Genomic DNA, 17,999 nt, shown 5'->3' on the forward strand with positions numbered 1-17,999 from the left:
CCAGAATACCAAAGAAAGCCACAGTGTATCAAGGTGAAAATGAAGTGAAACCAAAATACCAAGGTGTAGAATATTGTGAGGAGGTAAGAATGTGAAAGCATGGATGCCCATCGTGTGACTAATGAATGAAAGCTGATTAACAAAAGAAAATAAACCCTATCACTATGAAATATGATGAATACACTGGCAATTATGATTTTATATATCAATAATCTTTTGTCCTCTTCAGTCTCCTCATTCTATAAATGTCTTCAAATTTATGGTGCCAAACACTTAATGGGAGTCAAAAAATAAAAAATAGTGTGAGCCTTTCAGGCATTAAAGGAGTGCTAATTCCATGTCCCCCGCTATGAGTGCCTGCTGGGGAAGGAGCTTGTCTCGCCTCCAGACATTAGTGTATGGTAAGATAAATGTCCCAAAAGCCACACATTGAGACAGACCCGCTGTAAATTGATATGTGGCAACCTCAACCTGGGCTCCAACCAGGCCACATCCCCAATATGCTTTGCTCCACCCCTCAGAGCTTAATCATTGGGAAAACGAAATGGGGGAGCAATAAATTACTTCTAAAAAAGCAGATTGCAAGCTTTGGTAGCATTGAGTAGCTGAATCCTAAGTGACCATTTGTAGCGTCTGGGTTAAATGGAGCAGGTGTGCTGCAGGGCCTTCCTTCAGCTAGACATCTGTGAGTTTGAATATGAGGTCCTGGACTCATGTCCAGAAGGGTTTTAGAACTAGGTAGTTTCAGAACATATGGAGGTAAGTACCCTCCTGTTAAGAACAGTGCCAACTACATATTAATATTTTATACTTTCTTGTAGCCTCCAGCCAATGTCATGGTTGTTGTTGATCTGTGAACTATTAAATTATTTGGGCTCTTTTATCATTTGGTCTGGCACTCCTTCTTTTGATGTATGGTTTGAATGGCATTCTGAATTCCCACTGGAGGGTAGCCCTGTTTGTTGTGAGCCACTTCATATTTAGCCCTTATATTAAAATGGATTAAAGTACCAGTGCCCCCTTGGATAGTTTATTCTTTTGGTAGCAGCATTTCATTTTTATTTCTTCTGTCCTCTGCACAGATGGTTGTCCTACGAACTACACCCTATCATCTGCCTCATTGAGTCCTGATCTAATAGACATTGCAGACATTGACTCTAAGTGTACATAATGAGTGATATGTCCTCAAATGTCCTTACTTTATCTCTCTTGTATTGTCTTTTAAACCATTCCTGGTTCAAGGGTTAGCAGTATGTATACAAAATGTAAACCTTTGCTAAGGGTTCTCTGGTTGTGCATGGGTGAATGAGGATGTGACAGATGTCTATGATACAATAAATGCAGGTCAGATCTTTTTAGTTCCTTTTGTATCGCTCATCAGTGCTAGATGACTGCTTAGCTCAGAAAATAAACAGCCAAATATGCTTGAAGATGGCAGCGCATAAATCAGTATACCCAATGTATAAATTACTTTTTGGAATACTTTGGTCTCTTGCAGTAAGGTTTAAAATCGGTCCATTTATTCCAATTATATGAAAACTATGTTAACTGCATTTATACCCACTCCAGACACATCATAATAGGAATAATAAACGAGAAGCTATCTGTCGTCAAGAAAGTACTAATTCCTGAAATGCATTCCCATGTAACTCAAACCTTTGCTTTTATATGTAATGAGAAAACTAGGTGGTTAGCTAAGATCAGGGAAAAATAATTGTCGGGTTATTTTAAAGATCTAAAAACATAGACATATTCTCTAAAATATGCCTCTATCTTTTTGTTCTGCCAATCATGCCATTCATTGTTAATATTAAACAAAACATTTTGTAACATTACATAAAGCTGTGTTAGAATTTTCCACATAATCACTTCTGCAGTAAATGTCAGTAATACACTGCGCTGGCACTAATTGCAGCAGGGACATCTAGAGGATAATTGGAAGTACTGTATGCTAAGAAAAAGAAAACAATTGTAAGTTTAAAAAATTGATATACAATAAAAGGTCAGGATTTTTTTTCTTATAGGTACCAATATCTTCAGTGGTGCCTTTTGGCAGATATAACTAAAATGACATTCAGTAGCTATTAGCAACTAATTCAAATGCTGGTTTTTTTTTACAGTAATGCAATCATTGCCATCTAACCTCAGACTTCCACATGGAGAGCTCTTCTTTTGTACTCCCATTGCCAATATGGGCAAAGCTGTAAAAAATTGGCCAAAGCTGTTTAAATTAATGCTGTTAATTACATTTTCTTTCCTTTCCTGACTTAACCTGTGTCTAACACTGCATGCAAAATTGGATCCGCATGGAGAAAATTGGTGCCCAACAAATACAGAAAAGTTTGATGAGCCAATCATCAATCAGTGGCAGCAGTGCTTGACAGGGGCTCAATAACCCTGGCAAGTGTTGCATTTTGCCAAACCTAAAGATTTCTAGGGCTCATTCATTTTTAAAGAAAATGAATTTGAATTTGAAATTGGAAATTTAATGGAATTTAAATAATACACCTCTAATACATAAGCACCACAAAACATGATAATGCTCTACCAGTTTTGTGTGCTTTTATGTGCTATTACGTGTGCTATTAAAAAAATAATAGCGTTTATCCAATTTTTGGTCTGTTCTGGTGCGTTGAAATGAATGAGCTGTTGACAAAGGAAGAGTAATGTGAATGGGCCTTTAATGTTATCAGGAACACTTTATAAGTTCACATATCAAAAGATGTGAAGATATCTCCCTCAGAAATATCTACAGAAGCAAATTTGTCAGTCTGTAAAATCTCTATGAAAGCTCCCTTCTCCATTAGTCCTAAATTGCCTGATCCTTAAGTGGATGCTAGATATCTTGGCAAAATTGAGCTGAGTAGGGCTACCCTTTCTGAATATGAACCATAAAGAACTTCTTTAAATCACATCTTCACCCTCAAATACATAATTCCTCCTCTCCACCCCTCCTCCGGAACTCTGCATGGATAACGCTCTTTTTCATTTAACTTTTTTGCAGTAAATTGTCCAGCCCCGCCCTCCTTGCATGGAATTTGCCTAGACTAATGGCATGCACAGTCCTCCCTTTGCCTCCTGCACCACAGTCCTCCCTTTGCCTCCTGCACCACAGTCCTCCCTTTGCCTCCTGCACGTCACATATCCCAGGAGGCAAAGCCTTTCATTCAGTAAAGGAGTAGGGGGTAGGCTAGCCATGCATCATTAGGATTAAATTGTAGCTTACCAGCTCTTAGATGTGGTGGCTGCTTTCATTTTCTTTCCTTTATTTTGGTCTGGTAATCGAGCCAGTAAGTATTATTTTTCAACTTATTTTAAACAGAACAAAACTATCCAGACAAAACAGCAGTTAGAGGGTTAAGACAAACCTTTATGGACCTTGTTTGTGCACTGGTGCACAGTCATCTTGAAACAGGAAGGGGCCATCCCCAAACTGTTCCCACAAATGTCTTGGTATGCTGACGCCTAAGAGTTTCCTTTACTGGAACTAAGGGGCCAAGTCCAACCCCTGAAAAACAACCCCATACCATAATCCCCCCTCCACCAAATGATTTGGACCAGTGCACAAAGCAAGGTCCATAAAGACATGGAAGAGTGAGTTTGGGGTGGAGGAACTTGACTGACCTGCAAAGAGACCTGACCTCAACCCAATAGGACAATTTTGGGATGAATTAGAGCGGAAACTGCAAGGCAGGCCTTCTTATACTCCTCATCCAGTGAATTCCCCTAGGGGACAGTGGTCTCATAATGAGAATTATCAAAGACATTTCTCTCCCCCTCCATTTAGACCTTACCCTCAACAAACATATGCTAAACCATATAATGTGAACACACATAATAGGTTTTCTCCTTTGAGGCAACAACCTAGACATGATGATCAGTCTCGTTCATACGATGAGGAGTATGACCATCAAAATAGTTCACCCTTTAATTATAACCAGCCACGCCCAGGACCCAGTCATGAATGGGATTTTCCCCGGCAACACAACAAGGGAAAAAGGGGTGCGGATCCAAGCGAGGTACCAGAGGGGGGTGGCGGATCCAAAGAAAAAAGAATAAAAACTTGATTGGATCCGGTATCTTCAACCTTAGCAAGGTGGAACTCAGTCCTGATGAGCTATACACCTTGGATAGAGGTTTGAAGTTCGCTCCACCCAAACCCATTAACAAATTTAGTACATTTATCGATGTCCACAAATATGTACGCAAAATAAATGTACAAAGGTACATTCTGTCAAAACCCAGAACAGAAGTACCACATGAATATACCTCTTCTATTAAACATTCCGGATTATCAAATCCATCTTTATTTAACCCCCCTGGTCCGGTTGCTCCATCAGTGGCGGTGTTTAAAGATTTGGTGTTTAAAGATCTGGCTGAGTTAGCTGTTAAGAAACCCTATATACAGCCTCAACTGAAAAAGGGTCTAAAATCTCTGTGTGAACAGAAAGACCTCATAGTGCGCCCTGCAGACAAGGGCGGCGGTATCGTCGTCCTTGATAAACAGGACTACTATGATGAAATGGGTAGAATCCTAGGCGATCAGGACACCTATATTAAAATACAAAATAACCCTACTACTTCTTTTAAGAAGGAATTGGTGAGACTGGTGGAGAAAGGCTATGAAAGGAACTTAATAAACAAGAAAGAAAGGTCTTTTTTGGTTCCCACAGCCCCTCGCATCCCAGTCATGTACTATTTACCGAAAGTACATAAAAACCCGGTAAATCCTCCTGGTCGCCCTATTATTAGCGGCATTAATTCTATTACATCACGTATTGGCAAATACATCGATTTCTATCTACAACCGCTGGTTATTGAAACTCCTTCCTTCATTAAGGATACCTGTGATGTTATCAACAGGCTGAAAAATATCAAGTTAGAAGGTGAACATCTGATGGTGACAGCAGATGTCACCTCGCTCTATACTTGTATCCCTCATGATCAGGGTTTAAATGCTGTTGACCATTTCTTAAAGACAGATAAATCTATCTCTCCTTCACATCGAGATTTCATTCTAGATCTGTTGATATTTGCCACCGGGAGGAATTACTTTTGGTTCAATCACCAATACTTTTTACAACAAAGGGGTGTGGCCATGGGGGCGAAGTTCGCCCCTAGTTTGGCCAACCTCTTTATGGCCAAATGGGAGGAGGATGTCGTCTTTCCTTATGACGCACCCGAGCTGGTTCTCTGGGTGCGTTATATAGACGACATCCTCCTCCTGTGGAAAGGGGACACCTCATCTCTCGAGACATTCATGTCATTCTTGAATGATAACACGAGAGGTATTCATTTGTCTTTTGAATACAGTTCCACTAATATCCATTTCCTAGACCTCAATATTTCCATAGTGGACAATCAGTTTGTCACCAGTACTTTTTTCAAGGACACAGACCGTAACTCGTACCTGCCTGTTGACAGCTGTCATCACAAGGCTTGGTTGGGTGGAATACCTAAGAGTCAATTCATCAGACTTAGGAGGAATTGTACTCATGAACATGAATTCCTCCAACAAGCCCAGCTGCTAAAGGATAGGTTCTTAGTTAAGGGTTATAATTCTGATGCTCTTGAGTCCACTATAAGGGAAGTAACCCAGATTGATAGAGCACAATTACTTTCTGGGTCTAAAAATAGAAATAAAACAAAAAACCAGTCTGATTTTGCTAAATGGTCCTTTTTTACCAATTTTTCTATTCAGCATAATTCCATCAAGAGAATTATATCCAAACATTGGGATGTACTTAGAAATGACCCCATTTTGGGTACCGTTTTACCTGTACGACCCTCGGTCACTTTCAGAGGTGCACCTGCATTAAGAGGACAATTAGCTCCCAATGTACCGGATGAACCAATTAAACCAAAAAAATTTTTTGCTGATCTTATTGGTTTTTATCCCTGCCGGAAGTGCAGAGTGTGCGAATATAATTGTGATAAAAGAAGGAAATTTACATCCTTTCAATCTTCTGTCACAGGGAGTCTTCACCATATCAAATTTTTCGCCACTTGCATAACTACTCATATTGTTTATTTGTTAACGTGCCCCTGTAAAAAGCAGTACGTGGGACGCACTATAAGGTCCTTTAATGTGCGTGTTAATGAACATATTACGAGCATTCTCACAGGCAAGGATAAGCATACTGTAGGTAAACATTACCTTCTTTATCACCATAAAGATCCCACTGGCACTTTATTTCAGGTCATAGACCAGTATGTACCTCCCTGGAGGGGTGGCTCAAAAATTCGTGGTGTCTCTAGGAGAGAGACATACTGGATCTATACTTTGAAGTCCTACCATCCTTTTGGGTTGAATATAGAGTGGGATATAAACGCCTTTATAAACACAGCTTAGCGTACTAAATATCCCACTCCCATCTGCCTTTCTGGCTATCCTTAGCCTTTTATGTTCCCTTTATCCTCATTCGTTTTTTTTTTTGTTTTTTTTTTTTTATGTGATTTTATTATTTTTATTCACGATATTTTTTTTAAATATTTTTATTATATTTGTCTTTTGGCTGTATACATCATGTAGTTATGTAATAAAAATATTTTTTGTTATAGATATCCTATATTAAGGGTCACCTAATATGGAGATAGACTATGGACTGTATATAGACAAAATTTGTTATTATGTCCCTTCAACTGTGGACAATTGACATTTTTGTTTTTTTCAATATACTGGTTTCTCAATAAATGAGCCCACTATGTTGATATATTATGGTTTAGATAACTAAACCGATTTTTTCCTCTCCCCTTTTTTGTTGGCGCTGTTTAACTATAACGTCATCTTTTTATTCTCCCCCTTTTTTTGTTCTCTTATTGGCGATATTCACTACTCGCTGAATCGGCCAATCTGAGTTGTCTCCATTTCTGTTTTGTTGACCTGGTGCATTGATATGCCCCAACTTCCGGTAAAGCGGTCCGCCTTGCCGTGCTGACATCACTTCCGCCCAATCCCGGATGTGATGTCGGCATATCCGGTCTTACACTTCAGATGGAGGCTTGGGGTTGATGATGGTTAAATGCCGTCCCCCCTCGATGTTTTGACGCTGACATCACTTCCGCCTATTCCCGGATGTGATGTCAGCATTTCCTGTCTTACAATTCAGAAAGAGGCTTGGGGTGTACGATGGCTAATGCCATCCCCTCCAGGCATTTCATCACTTCCTGTTTTCCCCTTATGATTTAATAGACTTCATTTTTGGCGCTATACCATAGTGAGGCTTGGAACGCACGCCGGTTTTACTTCCGGTTTCCATGCAGTCCACTGCCTACTTCCTACAGGTGTACCCAATTAATTCTACCTCTATATATATATGAACACTGGCTACCTGCTGACTTTATCTTTTGAAAAAGGCATTTATGCCGAAACATGTAAAGAGGACTTGGTCAGCCCAGCTGTTTTACATCTTATATGCCTGTCTTTCACGGATGTCTGTAAGTGTATCAGCTTTATTGATATTAAATTGATTTTAGCAATATTACGCTATATGTCCCTCCATTTTTTTCGGTTTTACCACCCACCATGTGGAAGGGGAATCTCTGAACTATTCCATCTACCGGAGATTTGCATGGTTGCCGTTGGAATCGGTGAAAAATCTGTGGGGACACTCCATCATTTTTAAGCCTGTTTGACTCCTACACTATAAGGTGTTTTGGGGTCCCATCCATCTGGTGAGCGCAATATATTTCTACCTTCACTGGTGACGGGATTTGCTGCACTTATATATGATTTGCACCATTATATATTGGACTTTTTCTCACCATCAATTGTTTACGTTACTTGTGGAATGTTTCCTGCGATTGGACAATTTATTTTGTTGGGAATTTTTTTCTTCTAGCGCTGCACATATTTTTGTATTTATTTATACACATCAGTACCCGACCTTACAAACCTTCTGGAAGAACGGTCACACATTCCCATAGACACACGCCTAAACCTTGCGGACAACCTTCCCAGAAGAGTTGAAGCTGCTATATCTCCAAAGATGGGCCAACTCAATATCGAACCTTACAGACTAAGACTGGGATGCCATTACAGTTCATGTGCGTGTAAAGGCAAGCGTCCCAATACTTTTGGTTATATAGTGTAAATTCTGCAGCGATAATATGCCCATACTATAAATTGGCCATAGACCTTGGGGCTGATTTACTAAAATTGGAGAGTGCAAAATTTGGTGCAGCCTGGCATATAAACCAATCAGCTTCCAGTTTTTTTTTTTTTTTTTTGTCAAAGCTTAACTGAACAAGCTGAAGTTAGAAGCTGATTGTCTACCTTGCACAGCTTCGCCCTATTTTTCAATCTCCAGTTTTAGTAAATCAATCCCCTTTGCATCTTGGATTTACTAGCTCTTTATAGGGGTTTTCCAATTTTCTTGGGTATGTTTGAAGGTGGAGTCAGTTTAGAGCTATTAGCTGAGCAGATCTTTATCATTAGAGTAATAATAGTGTTTAAGGGTGGGTGACCCCCAAAACTGTACACAACCTCATTTACAGTATAAAGTAGTTTTCCACTCATGTGCTGAAAGTAGAAAACCCTTTTATGTTACAATATTTCCATCATTCTACTGCTGTAAATATACTAAAACACTTATTAAGCATCTCCTTCTGCTGTATCAACATATTGTATTATAATAACTATTTAGGAGATGTTGTTGTGCCTCTAATAAGATCTGTGATGATGATAGATTGGACAGCTGGTTCACGCAATGCTCTGATGGTACTACCACTGTGCATCAAAACACAAACATTGGAAGATCAAAGAAGACGATCTGGAAGAAACAGACGCGCTATAAAAGATTCTGGAGCGCACACTTATATTTACTGCTAATGAAAGCATGTTGCATCTCTTGTAGTACTATTTACATAAACTTGAAAAAATTGTTATGGTTACATAATAAACTGACAGTCTGTAATAATGCTGTGCATCTGTTAATTCAGCATTTTTCCATTCATAAGGAAAACACCAATATAACCTCATAAAAGTAATTAAAAAAATGACAAGTGTGTACATCCATTTTTTTTTTTTTTTTTTTTTAATTTCACTTCTATTTTTTTGTAATGATGTAGAAGTAGTTAACAAACTTGTGTACTGTATGTGTATGAGCTAACACTCAGGAACATTTCTTAAAATGAATAGTGACCTACAGCCCAACCAGCTAAGAAGGGCATGACAATGAAGCAACAACTATCATGAGTGGGGCAATAATGAGGAATGTGTCTCATTTTTAACAATAGAAAATCACGTTTTCAATTCACTAAAGGTTTTATGCGCATTACTTTAGCTAATGTTGCAGTACTCTGTATCTAAAGGTATATATCTCATTTTTATACTCATGATTATCCGCAATTCCTGTTTGTATCCCTCCCTTCATAGATTCCCTGTGCATTTTAAAGCTAAATGCCAGGAATTCAGCTCCTATGTAAAAAAAAACGAAGGCACACTGTGACTTAAGTCCATTGAGGTGCATGACACTTCCTGGGCTTAGCTCTATTATTTATATTTGACAACTTTATAGTACTCCTGGAAGACAACATTTGCTGTAGTTCCGGGAGCCTAATGCTAATCCTTCTAAGCTATTTTTTTAAATAGGAGAGTAGCTGCAGTTGTGATGCCCACCCCTCCCCTCCTCCTGCCCAATCACAGAAGCCTTGGTATTATGTGAACACATTCACAAAATACCAAGGCTTCTGTGAATGAGCAGCAGAGGGAACAGGCAGGCATAGCTACCCTGTGTACTTCTCTTCTCTCAGATCCCTAGAGTATCTCTCTGGCAAAACAATAAACCTGTCAAATGCAAATAATAGAGAAGTCCAGGAGATGTCATGCAGATCCTTGGACTCACAGTGTGCCTTCAATTTTTACAAAGTGGCTGAATTCCTGGATTTCAGCTTTAAATAAATGTGTATACATACCAGGTGTGTACTAAACAAAAGAACCTTTCTTAATGGAGGAGGAAAGAGGGGGGTCCCTGTTGGATGATCTGTACTCTGTTCTGCCTGAAGACATGAAGCTATTAACCACTGCAAACACAGAACAGATTTCTCCAGGATCTAGCTGCATGTGCAAAGTGGGACATACTTCATTACAGGTACATGATGCGACTAAATCTGTAGGAATTTTTTGAAGGTAAACTTTAGCTTTAATCACTTTTTCACCAGGTCATAAAATTCCCTGGGAGAATAAGATGGTTAAAAAAAAACAATTTATTAAAGGAGTATTCAACCCAAAAGCAAACATTTACTAAACTGCAGCTTACCAATTCTTAGATGTGATGGCTGCATTAGTTTTCCTTGTTTAGACTTTTTTATTTTATTTTTATTTTCACCTGGTGATCCTATAAGTAAGTCTGTTGTTTTTCAATAGAACAAGCGGTCCTGCAGATTTAGTAGATCTAGTCTCAAAATACCAACCAAATCGTTCTCTTCGTTTCTCCCAAGGCCTCCTGCTCTCTAGCTTCCTTGTCACTTCATCCCACGCCCGCCTCCAGGACTTCTCATGAGCCTCTCCCATCCTCTGAAACACTCTACCCTAATCTGTCTGACCATCCCCAACTCTATCCACTTTAACCACTTAAGCCCCAGAGGATTTGGCTGCTCAAAGACCAGGCCCTATTTTGCGATTCGGCACTGCGTGACTGTAACGGACAATTGCGTGGTCGTGTGACACTGTACCCAAATGAAATTAACGTCCTTTTTTACTCACAAACAGAGCTTTCTTTTGGTGGTATTTGATCACCTCTGTGATTATTACTTTTTGTGCTATAAACAAAAAAAGAGCAAAAATTTTGAAAAAAATAACAATATTTTTCACATTTTTTTATATGAAATTCTCCAAAACAAATGTAAAAATATTTTTTTTTAACATTTTAAGCCAATTTGTTTTCTGCTGCATATTTTTGGTAAAAAAAATCGCAATAGGCTTATTTTGATTGGTTTGCGCAAAAGTTATTGCGTTTCCTAACTACGGGAAAGATTTATGTCATTTTTATTGTTTTTTTTTTTTAACTAGTAATGGCGGCGATCTGCAATTTTTTTTCTGGGACTACGACATTGCGGATGACAGATTTGACACTTTTGGGGGTACCAGTGACATTACTACAGTAATCAGTGCTATAAATATGCACTGTTACTGTGAAAATGACACTGGCAGGGAAGGGGTTAACTTTATTGGTGATCAAGGGGTTAAGTGTATCCCTAGGGGCGTGATTCTAACTGTAGAGGGGCGTGGCTTGTTAGATCATCACAGAAACATACGATCCTACATAGCAGGATCGCATAGCCTCAGTGATGATCTAAGCGAGAATGACAGACGGCTGTGTTTACATCAGCCGTCTGTCTTTATCTCTCTCTTGAGAGAGATCGCAAGTGGCGGCCGGCTCGCCCCCTACAGTCTCGTGGGCGAGTGACGTACCCATATGTCACTTTGCCCAGGAGAGGCTGACTGCCGCAGTACATAGTCGTGCGGCAGTCGGCAAGTGGTTAAAGCCTGGTACACATGATCAGATTATCGGACGAAGATTCGCCTGTTTTTTGTTGCATGCTAGCCTCAAATTGAAAGAGACGGGGTTACTCAACATAAAAAAAATTCCATACGACAGAATACAACTTCAGAAGTAATGTAATGTGTTAAATTGTTTTGTATGTATTCTTTCGTTTCTAGACGAAAACTGTACTAATTAAAACGAAAATCAGATGTTATGTTCACGTACGAAAAAAAATTTAATAGCCTGCACCTTCAGTTTTTGTCTTCCAAAAAGTTTCAATCGTCAAAAGCACTATACTAATGATAAGAAAATTGGTAGATTGTTTGTCATACAAAATTTTACTTCCGATTTTCGTATCGTGTGTACGGGCCTTAGGACTATCCCTGAAAACTCATCTCTTCAGAGAAGCCTATCTGGCCCCCACCATTTTCCCCATTAGCCCATCCCCCACAGTTATTACCTCTTGTATCTCTTGACCCTCCCTCTTACATTGTAAGCTCCAACGAGCAGGGTTCTCTGATTCCTACTGTATTAAATTGTATTGTAATTGTACTGTCTACTCTCGTGTTGTAAAGCACTGTGTAAACTGTCAGTGCTATATAAATCCTGTATAATAATAATAATAATAATAATAATGTAGCAGTTAGACGTTTGAGACAAACCATTTATCACTGACAGAGTGCTTACAATGACCAGCCTTTACTTATTTGTGTAAAGCCTTTATCCCAAAAGGAACAAAACTGTTACTGTAACTGCTTATAAAGTGTCAGCTGGAGTTCCGTTTCAATTTGTTAGTGTATCTAAATCTGCTAGTACATCGAACACTCCCCCCAGATTAACAATGCTGCTGTCCAAAGGTGTCTCGGTTCCTTCTTCATCCAGAGTGGAGGCACTCTAATGCAGGAGGTACGGTGCTGGCCAGATCACCAGGTGAAAACAGAAGGGAAAAAGCCTTAAGCCTGGGTTCACACTGCTCCAACATGAAAGTCGCACGACTTCCGATCTGACTTTGCCCTGCGATTTGGGTTTGATTTTAAACCGATTTGTTGCGAATTTTAATGCATTGTTACCTGATTTTGATCCAACTTTGTTGTAGTGCGACTTAGCCTTTGACCAATCACAACAATACCTGTTGTGACATCGATTCCTCTTCCTGCTACTTTTATTCCTTTTCATATTTCCAACTGTTGGTGTGTGTTGGACAGCAATCATGTCCTCCCTTGACTATGCAGTGTCAGCCTTCATCACATCAGGTTTGTCAATGTTCATGGAAGCACAACAGGAGGAAGAGAGGAGTAGAAAGAGGAGGCATAGATATTGGGTAATATGTGAAAAAAAGTCCAAAGTCACAGAAAACTTAGGGACACCTTGGCACGTGAAGAATCCAAAAGCATAAAATCACAAAGGACACCTTGACACGTGTGGATGTAATAACAATGGTGTACAGAGATGGAACAATCAGCACCTCCACCACATAGAAGATAAAGGTTGGCCTCTTACCAGATCCTGGTGATCACTGTTAGCACAGTGATCTAAAATGCTTTGAGATATGTGTAAGGATCAGCCTAAAGCCCCGTACACACGTACCGATTGCGGCCGTAAGTCTTTGGCCGACGTCCGTTCGGCCGATTGTAGGTCGATCTACCTGTGAATGGGGACTGCTAATTAGCATAAGTTTTTTTTTTTTTTTTTTTATAAAAGACAGACCTTTGAACCCCCACACTGATCTGAGGAAGTTTGCCGATTGGGCGAACAAAACGCGTCATCCGTTTGACGTCAGAAGTTCCAAAGTGGTGTGGCAGGCTGTCCTGTGATCCATGTGAGCCTGTTTGTTCAGCGGGGAGAAATTACCGGTATTACCTGCAAAGTTCCGGACCAGCTGACTACAATTGTCTCAGGCTCTTTCATCCATGATTTTTGCTAACTGAACCTGCTTCCTAATTTACAGCTCTTGGCTTATTACAAAGGAAGCCGGATAACATCTACCTCCAAGCAGGCTCAATGGATGATACTCCCAAATTACATTTCCTTTGAATTGGTGAACCCCGCAGGGTTCCTACATTTTCGCCTGCCTCCCTTATCTCCATTTACCATGGATATGATCATATGCTTATATGGATTTTGCACTTTATTTTCACTAAAGCCACATTTGCTCAGTTTGAAGCTAACTTTTGGAGGGACTAGTACCATAATCCCATGCAATAATTGATCCATGCATCCTATATAGATTTTTTACTAGGACAGCCTATTTTCCGTCATTTGTACATCTCTATTGTATCAGCTTGATTAGATGCATCTCTTGCTGTGTATGGTGCCTACACTTTATATCGGTTGGAGGAAGAAAGATACCTTTTCTGGTTTTTCATATATGACATAGTGGACTTCACCCACCAGTTTATATCATCTGCATCAGCCTGATTGGATGCTCTCTTGCTGTGTATGGTGACTACACTTTTTATCGATTGGAGGAAGAAAGATACCTTTTCAGGTTTTACATATGTGACATAGAGGACTGCACCCACTAGTTTATATCATCTGTATCAGCCTGATTGGATGCATCTCTTGCTGTGTATGGTGCCTATACTCTATATCGATCGGTGGAACAAAGATACCTTTACAGGTTTTACATATGTGACATAGAGGACTGCACCCACCAGTCCATATCATCAGTTTTTTTCACTGGATGGATCATTGGCTTGCATGATCTATATGGTTTTTCAATTTCCCTATACACAAACTGGCCAGTTATTCTAAATCCTTTCATCAGTGATTTCCATTAGCAGCTCAGTACCTTGATTGCATGAATACATCTAATTGGTTTCTAATGACCCATACACTTGACCATTGCTGATCAGATTGGGTGTTAGCTCTGTAAATTTAGCTGAAAGTGTTTCCACAGACGTTCATGATGCCACCTAGTGGCCAGTAAAGCACTTTAGTTCACTGTTGCTTCCATATCACATCCAACCTAACCAGCGCAGCATGGTATCATCAGGTCTATGAAATGTCTCTTGTTCAGTTTGCTTTTGTCATTTAACCTGCTACACCACTTGGTTTATTTTAGTAAATGTATGTATGTCCTTGTTGTGACTTATTGCCGATAGATGTGTTACATTTTGTATATATTTTTTCAAGAAAGATATTCATTTTTTAGCCTATACCGCTTGGGTTTCCTTCCCAATCTTTTGCTAGCTTTCTTGCTACCATTTCTTTTGTTACAGGTAACTATTTATTGGGAACCCCCCACCCCCTCCCCCTTTTTTTTTTAAGGGGTGAGACGGTGATGCCATTATTTCCCTGTGGCACCCCAGCTCAGTCTGGTTTTTGCCGTTATTTGATACTAGCTTAATTACCTTGTGACATTTTTAGAACCATTGCACCCTTGCTTTACTCGCTTACTATAGTTAAATACATTTTTATCGCTTTGAATAAGGATAGAGTAGGCAGGATTATAACCACTATCACTTTATTTTTTACCATCTGTGTCCCATTATGGAGAGGTACCTTCACTTCATATACCATAGCCAAACAGGCAGTGAGAGGAAATCCCTGTAAATTAGGACAATTCTTATTGGAACCAAAGATCACCAGAACTAGTGTCCCCATTGATTACCCTTCTCTTACTCTTCTGTGGACAACACCAAATTTGAGAATGTATTTTACTTTAACTTTCAATGATAAGAGTAAATAGGACAAATAAAGAGGGTAAATCTTCCTGATGGGGACAAAGACAGCATTAAAAACCAGGCGTTATTATCCCTTACCACTCATTCCCAAAATAAAGAAAAGGTTTGCCTTCAGTAATACTTTTTTATAAAATACACAAACAACACGGATAGAAGAATTTCTTTTTAATCAAAATGCAATGGTAACATGTACAAAACAAAACACTTTCCCCAGTCTTCATAAATTCAAGATATCTTAAAAATATATTACCCAAAATAATACCCTGATTGGCAGAGGAAAGTGCCTCAGTGCATGCTGGGTGACTGTATAAATGCCACGAGCAAGTGTGCTAGGGGTCTTCAGCTGGAGAGCGGGGTCCTGGAGGAAGGGGGCAGCTGCCCCTCCTCTGTATCTCTATGCAGCATCAGGTGGTCAACCTGAGGGCCGAAGAGTCAGATAGGAGCTGACCCCAGAGGTCCTGCAGAGCTGACTGGAACAGAGACACTGGAAAGGATCTAAATTCTTCCTACAGTGAGTACAGATCTGTGTCATGGGGCCTGTCATGTGGGGGCCACCCAGGGCTATCTTTATGGTGGGGCAAAAGGGGCGACTGCCCAGGGCCCTGTCATTGTTGAGGGGCTCAACATCCTAACAATAAATCCCTGTCTCATAGTGCAGCTGCAGGGAAAGGGAATCAGTAAGCGGCGGTGTCCAGGGGTCGGAGTAATGAGTGAGGATGGCTATGAGAAGGCAATCCCATAGGCGGCATGATAAGCAGAAAGCTGGTGGGCAGCAGGAATTACATCTGAATGAGAATGTGTGCTTGGCTTTTCATCACATTTCTCTGCTCCTCTGCTTGCTGTTAACATTACCAGCCCCACATGTACTGTAGCAGGGTGCTGGTAAAACAGCTCCAAATGGCTGGGGAAGTGGTTGATGGGATCTATGTTCCTCCATGGTTTCTTAGATTTTTCAATCTAAGGTAAAATCAGCAAAGACATTATGGTAAAGAGTGCTAGTCTTTACCCTTTATTAGTAAGGTCTGTTCCGGGGGTTGGTTTTACTGGGAATCTGATAGTGCTCTGGGTGGGACAGATTCCCAATTCCGTAGACCACAGTTTGTTGGTCTCTGGCTAGGCCTTGATTAAGGCAGCTGGACCTGGATCTCGGGGAGAGTGTGGATGTCTCCATTACAGGAAGCAAATGGGAGCATGGCTGCTTGTCTCTGAAACCTGGGATATTATCGTTTGTTCCAGAAAGGACACTTACCTGAACAAGGACTTTCAAAGGACTACAAACACAGTAAGGCTCAGTTGAGCGGAAGTTTATTTAGTTTGTTTGGCCAGGAGCCAGTTTCTTTTGTTATGAACTGTTGAGAGTGCATTAAACCTGTCATTTTCTAAAGAAACTGTGAGCATGTCCCTGCCTTGAGTCTGATCCCCTACAATTGGTGGAGGATGCGGGCACAAGACCCAGAGACTGTACCTCTTGCAGTGACATTTTGTTATAAAGGTGAAATATATATAGCCAGCACTCTTAAAGGGACAGTATACTGGTGCCAGTAAAAATGGAGGAACTATTGAAACAGTTGGTGCAAGCACGCACTGAGCAACAGGAAACAAATCGTTTGTTTGCTGCGGCTTCCCAGGTGGCCATGCAAGAACAAAAAGAGTTCAATAAGCTCATACAGAGACAGTTACAGTCCCTGGCTGACAAGGCTCTACAAGTGGACAATGTTGCAGATATACGCAAGCGAGTGCAGGCGGCACTACAGAAAATGACAGCCGAGGACGACGTGGAGGCTTTCCTCACGGTATTTGAGAGGGTGGCAGAGCAAGAAGGGCTTTCCCAGGACCTGTGGGCTGAGGTCCTTGCCCCTTTTCTGACCGGAGATCCCCAAAAGGCCTATTTTGATCTGAGTGCTGCTGAAGCCCGCAAATACCAGAGCCTTAAGACAGAGATTTTGTCCCGCCTTGGGGTTACAATGGCCTTGAGGGCCCAGCGCGTCCATGCGTGGCAGTACAAGGTGGACCAACCTGCAAGGTCCCAGATGTATGACCTCATTCATCTCACACGGATGTGGTTACAACCAGAGGTCGCCACTCCAGCTCAGATCGTGGAGAGAGTGGTAGTGGATCGCTTTGTGAGAGCCCTTTCCATCCCTACACAGCGGTTTGCCGGGCAAGCAGATCCTAAAGATGCCCATGAGTTGGAGGCCCTCGTGGAGCGGTACTTATGTACTGAGGACTTTCTTCAGGGGGTAGCACCAAAAGAGTCCTTCTCCCAGAGACAAAAGCCCACCAACATGGGAAAAAACGCTCCGGCCCTAAAGTGGGGGAAAAGGGAGGTAAATACAGACACTGATGCGCAAGGCATGAGGAGGTCAAATCGCCAGAGGGAGACCCGACAGGACCGGGGACCTGTAGTGTGCTGGCGGTGCCAAGAACCAGGACACCTGGTCGCCAGTTGTCCTGGTTCTTGGCACTAACCCAGGAACCTATGGATTGCAGCGTGACCCAAAAACGCTCATTTGTTGCTACACCCAGGGACACATCACAACAGCCAGGTGGCTCTGAGAAACAAATTTGTGATTAAAGTGGATGGTTGCCAGATGACTGCTTTGCTGGACTTCCGTAGTCTCGTCACTCTAGTGCACACCAGTCTAGTGAACCCCCACAAGTTGCAGCGTCAGCTAATAGGAGTGGTCTGTATCCATGGAGACACCAAGTGCTACCCCACAGCCATTGTGTCAATTGAATCTTCCGGTGGCACCAGGGACCATGAAGTAGGAGTGGTCCCAAATCTAATGTATAATGCTGTCCTTGGGAGAGACTTCCCTCTTTTCTG

This window comes from Pelophylax lessonae, assembly GCF_965119305.1.
Source record: "Pelophylax lessonae genome assembly, chromosome: 1".
Classification (NCBI taxonomy): Eukaryota; Metazoa; Chordata; class Amphibia; order Anura; family Ranidae; genus Pelophylax; species Pelophylax lessonae.